Raw genomic sequence first — 10,070 nt, forward strand, 5'->3', positions numbered from 1 at the left:
GCATGTTGCTGGGGAGTTGGGCCTGAATACCTTCCTTCCTTTCTTTCTAAGAAAGCATTTCTTGTTGGCATCAGCAGTGTGTCCTGCATTAAAGTAACAAGCAAGGCCAGACCAGGTAGTGCACACCTGTAACCACAGCATTTGGGAGTAGAGGTCAGAGTACCATTACAAGTGTGCAGCTACATCGGTTCAAGTGAATCAGGGACACACAGAAAGACCTTGTTTCTATTATGTGTGCTGACATGAACACATGTATACAGGTGTGTATACACATTATGCATGTGAATGTAGAGGCCAAAGGTCAACAATGGTATTGATCCTTGTTTTGGTTTGGTGTTTTGTTTTTTTAGGTTGGTTTGGTTTGGTTTGGTTTGGTTTGGTTTGGTTTTGATACAGGATCTCTCACTGATGTGAGGCTCATTGGTCTGGCCAGTGAGTCCCAGAGACTCAGCTGTCTCTGTCTCCCAAGCACTAATTCTACAAGCACAAACTTGCCAAGCTTGGCTTTTTTATGTGGATTCTAGGGTTGAGTTCAGGTTCCCACGCTTGCAAAGCCATGGCAATTGCATGTGGGGGACATCCTAACGGTATGACTGAGCCATCTCCACAGCCTCCATATTTTTTTCATTCTATTTATTTATTTTTAAAGATTTTGTTTTTATTTTATGTGTCTGAGTGTTTGCCTAAATATATGTCTGTATACCATAGGCCTGCAGTGCCCAAAAAGGTCAAAAGAAGGTGTTAGATATCCTGGAACTGGAGTGACAGACCAATGTGAGCCACTATGTAGATACTGGGAACCAATTGCAGGGTTCCTGAAGAACAGCCAAAGCTCTTAATCACTGAGCCGAGGGTGTGGAAGGATGCTGCTTACTGGCAGCCTGCCAGGTCTGTGGTAACCATCTTATTCATGTGGAGACTACCTGTGCCGAGAAGACATTAATGAAAAGGCTGGTTATGGGAAAGGCTGCTCCTGGGTGTGGTCTGGGTCCTCTGGTTACAGTTCCCAGGCCTTCCTGTTCCAGCCACCTCCCTCCAGCACCTGACTCTTGCACAAAGGATGGAGTTTCTGTCTCACCTATAACCACCTTAGGGTGGACGCCACAGTGTTCATCTCTGCTGGCGGGGAACGAGGGTCCACATGATTCAGACTCACTGACTCCTGGCCCTCCCAGATGTGTCCACGAGCAGAGGTTCAGGTCCTTGTTTCCACAGTTTCCACGAGGCACCTGGGAGGGAGCTGTTGCCTTAGGAACAAGGACACAGAGTGCTCAGGAGACTGGAGTCCCCGGCCTTCCTGCATCTGCTCCTCACTGCACCTTTGCTGAGGTGGTAGTTGGCCTTGGTGGAGCCTGTATGTGGCCAGCCCTGCTTTTCATCATTCCAGCCTCTCTCCAGCAAAGGCAGCTGCCTGAAGCATCCCCACCCTTGTCTGGCTGCAGTCTGCAGATTCTGTACACACCTCCAGCCAAGCTGGCCACTGCTTTTTCTCCTAGCTTCCGGTTTGCACCACAACCCACTATCCTCACTGGACCCTCTTGGCTACTTGATCTGAAGCAACTTTCCAGGAGTTTCTACACTGTGTGGAAGGGCCATGTCTGCTCACTCACTGCTTGGCCAGATCCCACATTAGGCTGGAGGGAGACACTCAGAAGTCTGTAGTGTGGATGCAAAAACACAGCTCTCACCTCAAAAGGGGGAAAACGGATTTTATTCTGAGTCCAATATGAATGACTACAGCCCAGGAGACAGTTTTATGAAGTTTTTATGATAACATAAAACTGAGAAACTATAAAAACACACTGGTGGAAACAGCAGGATGGCAGGTCACAAAGAAGCAGCAAAATCTGTTAAAGACAGATGCCATCTGATGCCATTCTTAGACTTTGGGTTTGTGGGAGCTAACGGTGTGTTTTTCGTTCTAGAAAGGACTTTACCTGATAAGTCACAGGATGTCAGGTCATACACAGAGGGAGCCAGTATATGACTACTAAGGTAGTTAAAGATAGCCCAAGATAATTTGACTCCAGATCTGCAACATTCTGAATCTCCACAACGGTGGACATTCTACTCAACCAACGTTATTGATTCTTTGACACAAGTGTTTCTTTTGGGGGGTTTTTTGTTTGTTTTTTTTTTTGATTTATTTTTTTCATCACACCCCATCATCCCCAGGAAATTCAGTTTACACTGCACTGGAAGGTGTTACTATGTTTTTCTCACCTCTCTCATCATCAGCCTCCTTGCACCCTCAGGGTGGGAGGCCAACAGGAGAGAAACAGAGACTGGACAGGGTGTGTGTGTGTATGTGTGTGTGTGTGTATGCGTGCATGCGTGTGCGTGCGTGCGTGCGTGCGTGTGTGTGTGTGTGTGTGTGTGTGTGTGCGCGTGCGTGCATGTATGCGTGTGTGCATGTGTGTGTGTGTGTGTGTGTGTGTGTGTGTGTGTGCTTGTGCGTGCGCGCGCTCACTCTCATGCTGACCTAGATCACAGAGTAGCATCTTAGGAGACTGCTTGTGTCTACTTGCTGTGGCCATCTGTGGCCCAGGTGAAATTGAAGCCTGCAGTTTACTCTTTGAGAGCCTCTGGGTCAACTGGAGAGGAAGGTGTTATAGATTCAGAGGCTGACAGCCAAATGACAAACCTGGAGACACTCGGCCATTTGTTCAGTCTCCCAGAAAAGCTCAGACACAGAGAGGTCCCTGCAGTGAACAGGGCAGAGGCCAAACAGTACAAAGGTACATGGGACATACTCATATTCAGAGGCTAGCAGGATGGCTCCAGTTTGGCCTGAATCAAACATAAATGTATGCGCCCACTCATAGATAAAGGACACAGACAGTTGTGGGCCTCCCACCTAACGTTCTCAGGACACCCAAGCTATTCCTCTTGCTGCAGCAATAACCCCGGAGCTGAAACATTCTACCCTGGAGGAAAGTTCCTGAGGCTGGAGAGCCTCTCACAGGAGGGTCTCAAAACTCAGGAACTAAGCAATCTGTAAGTCTCAGAAAGTCCCTGAAACTGACCAGATGCACAGGCTTCTTCCTCTACAAGGTTGTATAAAGCAGTAAGGCTTCTGGAGACTCCCCGACCTGTAGAGCTGCCTGCAAGGCATGCAGAATTCTAAGGCTCCATTTTGTGAGTTGTCAGCCATACTGGGGTTGCTTTCAGTGACTTATCTGCCTTCAGTTGATCATATTCCTGAATTAACCTTTCACTTATACATCAATGACCCCACTAAACCCATTGGTTCAAACTTGGACTTTGGTGGAATCAGCACTTTGGTTAGTTGTTGCTTCCTGTTTGGGGTAAATGGGTGTTTGTTCACATCTCCCCAGGAATAACATCACACACTTCTTCAGCTGAAGGGAGGAGAGTTCCACTGGTTTGGCATGGTGACAAACAATGCCCCTTCCCTTTCTTTGTTGTCACCCAACTTTCCTTAAGGCCACCTGGATAGGCCAACCTAGCTCTCTCCCTTGGGCTCTTTGTCTGGGACTATGGGTCTTGGGAAATGGAGTTCAAGGTTAAAAGCCAGTTTTCCATGACATGCTGGAGCTCAGAGCCCTTGAATACAAGAGGCAGTAGGGAGTAAAAGTCTGGGCTGAGAGAGTCTGCATCTCAGTCCCCCATGGGCATCCTTGCCTCTGGCCACAAGGAGGCTGCTTCAAGATTAGCCATTGGCTAGGGTGCCAAGGTCATACCAGGTTTTGAGGGCTCTGATTCCTTCCCCTGGATACCAAGAGCATTCAGCTGGGGTTGTACAGCTGAGTACACCCACCACAGACAGTGCCAGGTGCTGTGTGTGTAAGCCCTGTGTGCCCAGCTACGTGGCTGGTCTAAGGGAAAAGGCCAGAGCTGGACCTCAAATCTGGGCTGGGAAGGTAGGTCCATATTGAAGACTGTGCTCCTGTCACTCCAGTTCCAGTTCCCATCCTTTCCCTCCCCTCCAGCTCCTCTCACTCTGGCCCTGGTCATTGCCCTGCCTGCCACTCTCCTCCTTCAAACCAACTGGCTGCCACTCCACTCCACTCACTTCTCCCTCAGAAAGGCCCACCCTGCGGACAGCAGCTGAGGAGAAAGCTGCACCTGTCTCCAGATCTACCTTTTCACAATAGAGAGTACACAGTAGATGCCTAATCATTTCCCACCTATCCCTCTGGACCTCCAGCTCCACAAGGACAAGGACTGTGGACTGCTTCATCCTAGGCTTCCGAGTGTACACGGCAGGCACACACTGGATGTGCTAACGGGACACACAAAGGCACAGCCAGGCCACAGCCATGCAAACCTTCAGTGACAAGCATGTACACAAACACATCCAGTAACATGCTGGCACATGCGTCTGTGAGTGGAGGCATGCCTATTCGCAGGTCTCTCTGTTCTGGCTTGTCCCCCCACCCCCACTAGAGCCCAGTGGGAGTGTTATCACCCATGGCCCTCTATCTAGGCAGCTGGGCTCCACTCAGCCTCCTGGTGCTAACTCGGCCTGACACTCTAGCTGCACATGGGGGCCTCCTGTGGAAACTGTGGCAAGCCTGCCACCATGGTGGTGACTGCTAATTGGCTCTGTGTTGGGCCCTGGGTCACAGCTCGGTCAGCCGTGGCTGATACTTTCTTCCCACTTGTCTCAGGAAAAGCGCTGCTGTCCCTTCTGCTTAGGCCTCAGGCAGTCACTGAACCGCACATGCCTGGCCGCGTGGGACAGACTAGGCAATCCACCCACCCCTACCCCCGAGACACACACTGCATCTTGAGAGGCAGAAGAGGAAACTCAGCACACAGTACTGGCTCCGGAAGAGCCCAAGCCTGGGCACCAGTGCATAAGCTAACCCAGGGCCTGGAAAACCACTAGTAGAGGATGATTCTCCTGAGTTCTAGCTTCTCTTCAGTGTTTCTCTAAAGAGTGCATCCCACCCAGGGAGAGTGATGAGAGGGCAGGGGCCTGGACTACCAGAAGAGGAAATGTAAGTCCATTCTTACTTAGCCTGATGCTATGATGTCTGTAAGCCCTGTGTCCAGGGACTCTCAGTGGACTGACTTAAAAATAGAAACAACTGTTTCCCATCCCCTCCGATCCCCGAGATCTCAGAGCTCCTGGGAAAGGATGTGGCTTTTCCTCAGCCAGGGCTGGGATCCTCTGTGGATGCTGACTGACTTTCTTCCCAGGTGGTTTTCAGGTGTACAGGAGATATCAAGGCCTGGAGGCACGGAAGAAGGGTCTCCCCACTCCCACTTTTCAAGCCTCAAGAACCCAGTGTGTACAGAGTGTTGCAGAGTTTGTCAGAGCCCAATCTTTTTGGGTTTTCCTTTTTTATGCTTTGATTTGTGGAGGTGTCTTTATGGTTGTTTTTATTTGTTTGCATTGGGGCAAGATCTCTCATTATGTAGTCCTGGCTGTCCTGGAACTCACGGAGACCTGCCTGACTTTGCCTCTTTAGTGTTGGGACTAAACGCCTGGTTTTCTCATGGGCTTTTGAAACAAATTCTCATTATGTAGCCCAGGTTAGCCTCAAACTCTCCATAGTTCTGCCTTTGTCTCCAGAAGGCTGGGATCACAGACATATACAACCATGACCACCAGAATTCAAACACCATTTTTTTTTTTTTTTTTTTTTTTTTTTTTTTTTTTTTTTGGAGACAGGATTTCTCTGTTTAGCCCTGGCTGTCCTGGAACTCACTCTGTAGACCAGGCTGGCCTCAAACTCAGAAATCCGCCTGCCTCCCAAGTGCTGGGACTAAAGGCTTGCACCACCACTGTCCGGTGAATTCAAACATTTTAAGGGTCAAAATCTCTTTTCTTATTTGAGATTAGAATAAATAGCACCCAGTCTCCAAGACAGCCTCAAATCCCACCTTCTCCAGGAAGCCTTCTGTGTTGCCCTTGCCTGTCTTGCAGCCCCATGCTGTTCCTGCCACATCTGTTCTCATATGAGCCTGCGGTCAGGGCAGACGTGGGCTACAGCATGCCTCTCCTGCCTTTCTTTCCCTAGTGTCCTAGCCAGGTGAGTAGATCTTAACACACACAAACAACAACAACAACAAACCACACTGGGCCAACAATAACCCCCAGTGACTTCCCTTTAGAGTTGATGGCAAAGTACCCAAGAGGCAGTCCAAGACTGGAAGTGTAGCTCAGTTGGTAGAGTGCTTTTCCTTGAATGCATGAATCCCTGGGTTCCTAGCCCCACTGGAACAAGGTATAGTGGCAGACCTTGTAATCCCAGCATTGGGGAAACAGGAGGGTTGGGAGCTAGTCATCCTCAGCTATGATGCAGCAAGTTGGACGTCAGCCTGGAATATATGAGATCCTGTCCTCAAAATGAAAATAAAACATAAGAGCAGGTAACATGTCTCTGGGTCTGGTCTGGCCCATGCTCTGGGTCTGGAGAGCTGAAAGTCACTGTGAAGCCAGAACAGGCTGTGGCAGGAAACAGGATCTAGAGGAGGAAGTGGAAGGTTGCTTTCCTCACATCCCTTGTGCAGGCCCACCTTTGTCCATTTTCCTCAGGCCTCCAACAGTCATCTTCTTGCCCAGAATGGCTCCCCAGCAGCTGATGGTTCAGCTGAAACTCAACAGAAAGAAACAAGCAGAAAGGTCCCGACATGGGGCCTCAGTGTGAGGTGTCTGGGTAGTTGAGAAGTTCACTGCCTTTGGTTCTTTTTTATAACAGTGATGCAATATGATCAGCCACCTTACATTGAAGTAATAAAGCTAAAATCTAACTGTCCGAGAATGTAGAAATAAAGTTTCACAGTAAGATAAGGGAGCCATGTTCCAGCTCCTGGAAAGCAGCAAGCAGTGTGGAAACAAAGTTCTACAGCAGCAAGCAGCAGCTTCAGCCATTTGTCTGCGTGTGTTCTGAGAAGCACTAAGAAGCTGTGTTCCAGAGATAGGCAAGGATATGCTGTAAAACCAAAGTTCTGGTGGTCAGGATGTTGAGTCAGAATGACCAGGCTAAGACCACCCAAAACAAAAATAACTGGTGGTCGCAATGACATTAAGGTCCATGAAAACAAGATTAGCAATTCTTGGAATAACTCCCCAACCCCTCCCTGGGGTGAATTTCGAAAAAGACCACTAACTGTCACCCTGGCCTTGCTGACAAGAATCCCCCCTACCACTTAGTTACTCAACCCCTTCCCAGAGACTTTTCAAGGCCAGGTGCAGAGCTGGATAGGGAAGTTGGCTAACTAAGCCAAGAATAGCCCCCTGAGCAAGCCACCCAATGCCTGATGAGATCCTTTGTCCTGTGTTCCACCAACCAGAGTAAGCCAGCTAGCCCAATTGCTGAGGTCTGCCCTCTGCAAGGTATAAATGATGTGTACATTCTGAGTTCGAGGTTGTCTCTCCCTGCAAGGATGAGCAACACCATGTGCATTGACCCCGCGCATTGGATCAATAAACCTCATGTTATTGCAGTGATCTGTCATCAAGGTGTGTTCTGTGGGTTGTGCACCTGAGCTAAGACCTTGAGTTAAGATTACAGCAACACTCCAGCCCACTTCATGAAGCACTGTACTCTTGAACTGTCAGCCAGAATATGCCTCTTCTTCCTTATGTGTTCCAGTCTGTCCTCCAAGAATCAATCCTACATTCCTTTATTTTATAGTTCCCAGGTAGAAGCCTACTGCCAGGGCTTCCCACATCTTTGACTATGGTAATGGAAGGAAGGGCTCCAGGCCCTCTTTCCTGTGCCCCAAACAGCAGAGGAACAGCATGAGCACAACCTGGAACTCTTCCTGTGGCTGCTGTTCTCTGTTCCAGCCCCTTATTTCCTTGCTTATCTTTTGCCTTTAGTGTCCCCTTGCTTCAAGCTCCTCCCTCTCATTTGTCCTCCTCTATGGAACCTACCAGACTTTTCTAAAGTACAGAGCTGTGCCCACACTTACTCTGGAAACCTTCACAGCGAGATCCTAATGAGACCTCCAGGGCCTCGGGTCCAGTTCTGTTTCCTGGGTTCACAGTTTGCTTTTTATTTCCCCCCTCCCAGATCTTTTATTAGTTTGAAAACCATCTTTATCATGGAACTTGGTCACTTCCTCTTTTAGCATTCACCATGGCTCTTGTCATGGCTCTATCTTCCAGTCTCTTGGCACTTCCAAACCTATGGCAGTGTCCAGAATTGAGCTCAACACTGGAAACATCACTGCATAACAACGGAAGTGACAACATGCCACCAACTAGATCAACGTAATCTGCTAAGGAAGGACCTTGGGGCAGGAGTCCTCTGCTCCCTTTCTGTGAGTGAATTTGGAATTTGAGGTATTTTCCACTGTCCCTCTTCCCACTTTCCCTCATCCTGCCTCTTCTGTAGTGAAGGCCTCCCTGGGGGAAGTAGGGGGGGTCGTCACAGGGACATGGGAGAGAAGCCAACAGTGTGGCTTGCAGATCCTTTTCAGAACATTACCAATCTTGTGAGCATCATGGGAACAGCTGTTGAGATGTTGCAAGCTGAGGGCAGAAGGGCATTAGACCTTCACGAAGCCACTTAAAGGCAAGCAAACACATTCTACCCCAGCACCTTTATTGCCCCAGCCTTGTAGCCACGCACATCCATAAAAAACAGCATCTAGCGTTTGCATGAGCTGAGGCTAATTGTTTTGACTTCACAGCTCAATTTTCCTCCCTGTAATATGTCTAGAATTTCTTGTCAGAAGACCCAGAACAGCTACTGTAGCATAATGTAAATCACAAAGATGAGTCACATGCGTGATTTACATTTTTCTGACTTAAAAGCTAAAAAGACTGGCAAAGCCAACTTGAATGACAGGAAAAATTAACTCACTATATCTCAAATGTCTTATGAATTCTAATATGGAATTCATATAAAAGTTAACAATTAATCTATGTTTTTATTACTAAGCCTGCCTGTGCATTTCTTTTCTTTTTTCTTTTTCTAATTTTTAATGACAGAATCAAAAATAAAAATATACTTGAAAGTGAAGCTTCTGGAAAAACCATTTGTTCTTCCCTGCCTTGTATGGCTTCTGAAACTTGACCTTGGGCTCCTGCCTGGCCTTGCATCTTAAAGCTGGATCTCTAAACATATCCTTGTTAATAACGGTTTTGTCCAAGGGATTATCGACAGAGTACCTTGTGGGCATGAAGTGGTTGTAGTTATAAACTTTCACAAAGGACTTGATCTTGGATCTCTTGGCAATTTCCTTCTTGCCCATGGAAGCTGTCACTTTTAGGGGAAAGCAGTCAATTCCAGCCATCAGGGCTTGGCTGTATGGGTGGTCTGAGGTGCCATCATCAATGGTAATGACAGTTTTGTGTCTGGAGTAGCATCTAGTCAGGACTACCACCACTTTCCTGGGTTTCATGTTGCCCATTTCAACATTGAGCAGCTGGTACCCAGCAGAAAGGAAAAAAGGACACTAGCCTGTGAATTTTTAAAGTGCATAAGAGTACATTCGGGGCCGGGCGGTGGTGGCGCACGCCGTTAATCCCAGCACTTGGGAGGCAGGCAGATTTCTGAGTTCAAGGCCAGCCTGTCTACAGAGTGAGTACCAGGACAGCCAGGGCTACACATAGAAACCCTGTCTCGAAAAGCAAAACAAAACAAAACAAAACAAAACAAAACAGAGTACATGTGGATATAAATATAATTAGCTACTGGGTTGGGAATGTAGTTCGGTTGGTAGATAGGTTGTCCATAGTATACAAAACCTGGGATCAGTTACCTGCATTACATAAGCCAGGCATGGTGGTGATTACCTGTAATTCCAGCACTTGGGAAGCTGAGGCAGGAGGATATGAAGTTCAAAGTCCTTCTTGTCTACATAAGGACATTGAAATGAGCCTGGGCCATATGAGCTCTACTTGATTGGGTCTCGGGGGGGGGTGTTGAAATTGTTTTTATGTTTAATTTTAAATGATGTGGGCATGCATTAGTGTAGAGTGACCGACCAAGGAGGACAGAAGACAGAGTTGAATCCCCTGGGGCTGGAGTTACAGGGCTTATGAGCCACCTGATGTAGGTCCTGGGAGCTTTCCTCCAGTCCTTTGCAAGAGGAGAGGGTGCTATTACCCTCTGAGCTATGGCTTGACCCTGAGGTTTCTC

General features: G+C 48.0%; 1 pseudogene; it reads right to left on the reverse strand.

The window, feature by feature from the left end:
- Positions 1-8,919: 8,919 nt before the first annotated feature.
- LOC116099945 lies at positions 8,920-9,351 on the reverse strand (annotated as a pseudogene).
- Between the last annotated feature and the right edge of the window lie 719 nt (positions 9,352-10,070).

This window comes from Mastomys coucha, unplaced genomic scaffold (assembly GCF_008632895.1).
Source record: "Mastomys coucha isolate ucsf_1 unplaced genomic scaffold, UCSF_Mcou_1 pScaffold20, whole genome shotgun sequence".
Lineage (NCBI taxonomy): Eukaryota > Metazoa > Chordata > Mammalia > Rodentia > Muridae > Mastomys > Mastomys coucha.